Here is a 4,643-nt window from a genome sequence, read left to right as displayed (position 1 = left end):
CTTCGTTGTCTTTTGTCCGTCATTAAATCCACTAGCTACTCAAGGGTAAATGTAAATCTGCTTATTTTATATGGAGTTTCTCTCTTACTAGTTTAAGCAGACAGCTGGTGAACATTCAAGTTGAACTGCACTGCTTTCATTTACTCCGTGCATTTAAATGGCTCCTGCCTTGGGTGCCAACAAATGTACTAGAATATGAATACATGAGGTTTGAACAAGATGAATAAATGAGTGAAGAGATGTTAGAATAATATGGTTATGTGAACTTGCATTTTAATATAGAAATTTAAAACTACAATCAGATGCCTTGTACTGTTCAAGAACCTTTCCCAACCATCAGAATCAAAAGACTGGTTCAAAAAATGAACCAAAAGACTGGTTCATTTGCTATTCATAAAACTTATAACTCATTCTGTTTGTTTTGTTTGTTTGTTTTTTTACAGTCATGAGCATCATAAAACTTTGTCCCTGCTGAAATGTTTATACTTTCTCTTTTTTGTCGATTGATCACCTGGTTCTGGTGCCTTACTTGAAATGGAGACCTGAGTGCTCGCATTCTTTTTTTTTTTTTTTTTTTTCCCCTCTCTATCCACTGTAAGCTTTGTTTTCTAGATTTCAGAAGAGTGAGCTCAGAAGCTTGCAGAGTTGCTTTTAATCTCTACTAGTTCTTGGATTAGTTGCTGTGGTCTTGTTGGGAGTGAAGGTTAAATGTGTGTGAATTAGTGGACAAGTGCAGTATTTAAGGAGAGAAAATACTTTTTATGAATTAGATTATAGGTGTCAGTAGATTCTTTTTTGCTAGATTGAGAACTTTACCCTGACAGTACTAGTGTGGTACAATGCTTTTTTGTTGTCTTTGAGGATAGTTAAGGTACAAATGCTCTAAGATCGTGTTCTTGATAAATGGTGCGTTTGCCTTTCTAATCTTACAGTTTCTCTCTAATCCCTCCCAGAACTGGATTAGATAACTTTTTTCTTAGTAATGTCAGTTGAAACAGCTTTTTTATCAACAGTAATTAAAGGAAGCCCCCTTTTGTGGATTGAAAAAAAAAAAAAGAAAAAAGACTTGATCTGCAGCTGACTTCCTGTGAGGATGGACAGTATTTGGGTGGGGGATGCTGCTGTGAAACTTAGTCTATTTGAGCTTTCAGTAGGTTGTACATGCTCTTCTGACACTTCTTAGAGCATCTGGAACTTTGGAGATGCTTTCTGAACCTGAAGAGGCTTATGGAGTGCTTGCATTTTTCTTTTCTTGATTGAGCCACTGGATTTGTACACGTGGGAGCACATGTATAGTCTCTTATGTGCATCTAATGCCTGCTAACTCTCTAGGTTAAAGAGGATAAAAGTTGGGTTTTGAGGCACTGTAAAAAGGTCACAGGATTGTACCAAGAGGGTGGGAAGAGATAGGTGACACCACAAGCATGCCCCAAAGTGTGTCAACTGATACTTGTAAGGAGCTGGGCACTGTTGTTACAGACGTTTTTACTTTATAGAATTGGAAGTAACATAGATATATTTGTATTATACATATGTCTTGGTATTTTCTGAGTTGATACAAGCCTTCTTGTCTGGTGCAGGATTCTTGTTCAAGTAACCTGTAGTCTCTGCCATTGTTATAAGTAGATCAAGAGCAATTCTTCATTATCTGGATTTCCCATATTTTTATTGAAAAAGTCCAAGCTTCTGGCTTTGACTCACTTCAGCACAAAGCAGCAAGATACAGTGACCTCAAGATATGAATGAAATCTAAGAACACTTGTGATAGTAACCTTCAACTAAGTAAAATATATATATATAAAATAACCTCTTTGCCTCATCCTCCATCACTTATGAAAAATGGTAATGCTACTAGGATTGATGGATGTTGCTATATCCAGCTGAGAACTGGTCAATCTATTATTAAAAGGAGATACAATACTAAACTATAAAACTTTCTCTTTAGGTAGCCTCACTACTTTGTCAACATTGCTTGAATTAACTATGCAAATTCTCTGAACACAGGTATTTGATTTTATTTTCCCCTTAAAAAAGCTGTTACTAACACTTTTACAACTTGCACACACTTACTCTGCAAGACTTGACTATCTCTAGTGCTCAGTGCTTATGACTGGAGGAGGGAAGCTTCTTCCTTTGGCCTTAAAGAACTGGTACATAATTCAAGTATAATTTGCTTTCAGCTTTACTCGTCTATGAAGTAATTTTGATTATTCTGAACAGTGACAGTCATCCAATTTTGTAAAAACCTGAAAGAGTAAAAATTGATTTTTTTGATAATGCTGTCTCTTGGTGCTGAAGATTTTTTCCATTTACTATTTCATTTATTACTGTTATTTCATTTGTTACTGATACCTCTATTCTTCTACATAGGATCTTGTAAAGCATTTGATATTGTCACTTCATAAGGAGTTTGTGAATGGCTTATCTTACAAGAGTTTGAGATAGTTGAGTATTTCTAAAATGCAGCATTCAGATATTTTACAGGCTCTTTTGTGTAAATAACTACTTTCTGCTTGGGCAATGATGAGATTGAAGTCATTCTTCGAAACACTTGTAGATCTTTGTACAGACTAGAAACAGATTTTTGTGTTAATTTATTTGGTCAACAGCAACGTAAATATAAACAAACGACAGTAGGAACGAACTGGGTTACTCTTGCTTCCAAGGCTTTTCTTTTTGGTGTTTTGCAGGACTTAAAAATGAAATACCACCTCTTTCCCTTGTTGTGTTTGTGAACCTATCTTAAGACAAAGTACAGTAAAGAAACTGAAACCGGCTTTGTAGGGTGAGCAGCCAGTTCTAATAGTACAGTATGGCTAATGTATTCTGAAAATAGCAAATATTTGAGGAATGCAGGAAATCAAAATTTAAGGAAGCTTCTCAAATTGATCTGTTTAAATGGAATAGGGCAAAAATTCTGACATAAGAGTGGTAATGCAGAGGTACTATTTAAACTAGAAGCCTTATATAGTGTTGTAAATCCATTTTATTATTAAATACAATACTTAGATGATAATCTCATAAAAATGTTAAACTGGCACCAGCCCTCAGACAAGCATCTATCCTTCGGAGTCAGTAGAAATACAGGAGGCTATGTGACAAACTAAATCAGAAAGACAATATAAACTAAAACAAGAGCCATTTCTTTGTATGGATGGGGGAAAGGTTGGGATTTTTTTTCATTTGGACTCCTTCTTCAGTTCTCTTCCCCAAGTGACTCTGCAGGTGTTTGACTGGCCCTTCATGGAGGACCAGAGCAGAGTAGTCCTTTCCATTTAGCAGAAGCGTTATTCAAAATGGGCTTGAAGTTGTGGCCAGAGCATTGGATTTCTTTAACGCTTTGCATCTACGTATTTGCAAGCCCCACTGAAAATACACTTCATATATTTGCAGCTTCCCATTCTTTCAGTTACATTCTGAGAATCTGAGTTTCTGCATGGGCTTAAAACAAATCTGAACGGGAGGATGTTCAGAGTCCTGAATTTCCTTTGCTCAGTGCCTAGAATTAGCTGCTAACAAGTACGTAAAAGCTAGTGGCTTAAGATGCATATATATGATGTTGCTCTTTTTGGACAAATTTGCAATATTTACTGCAAAAAATGTATTTCAAAGGATTGATATATATAACATAGATACTGCAAACATCAGATACTATTCAGAACATAGCAGCAGAAAAGGTGCATATCAATCGTTACTAACAATGATATTTTATTCTAGTAATTTGTAATAATTACCTGTGTGTAAGGTTAAGACATCAAAATGGAAACTAATGGGTGGTCGTATTTGATCATATTATAATTCACTTTAGGTGAATGAAAAATGATTTCAATAAATATAACTGTAAATGCAAACATACCTGTCTGTTTTTGGGTATGATAAGCACAACCTAGAACACTGTATTTGCGGAGAGAGATCAGGTATGCTACAGCCACCACCATTGTTCCCCATCCCACAGCAAGGAAGTACAATCTCTCTCTCACGTTGTATCTTATTTGACCAGCTCTCCTTCACTCTCTTTTAAGCGTCTTGCTTTTACACCTGAAAGTGGTACTTTAGCTTAGTAGGACTGTAAATGGGTGCAGCCATTTGAAAACATTGTCTTCTAAGTGGTAGTTTTGCTATTTCTGTAGTAAAAGAATTCTTGGAATTCTTTACCACTTTTTTTCCCTGGCAATTTGTGTCATTCTGTTTAGTCATCACTTCTGTGATGTGACAATGGCACAAGTAAAATATGAGCTTATTTATAAAGAGTTTATCTACCACACTCACCAGTTTAATTTAGTGAAGTGTTTAATACTTTTCAGTCTACCTCAGAGAATCCTGTATCCTTTTGAAATGACACTTACTGTAAGTAGATGACCTGGCAAAACTAGATATCAAAGCTGGATGACAGCAGGCAGAAATAAAGAACAACTTCCTAGGTTTAAAACTTGTATTGATAATAGTCTAGGCCTAATGTTTTCCAAGGCTGTGCTGCCAGAAAAGAAAATGGAGGGGGGGAGTAGGGCTGCAGGCAAGCTTTAAGTGATTCCATGTTGCAGTTGCCAAACCAGCTCCACATGGATAATGCATATGCTGAATTGCTCTTTGTCTTTTAAATCTATTTTAAAAACTTTCTTGATGTGATGCTGCTTGTGACAAGA

The sequence above is a fragment of the Aythya fuligula genome, chromosome 3 (genome assembly GCF_009819795.1).
Source record: "Aythya fuligula isolate bAytFul2 chromosome 3, bAytFul2.pri, whole genome shotgun sequence".
NCBI classification, from domain to species: Eukaryota; Metazoa; Chordata; class Aves; order Anseriformes; family Anatidae; genus Aythya; species Aythya fuligula.
Note: the sequence above shows the minus strand (reverse complement) of the source record.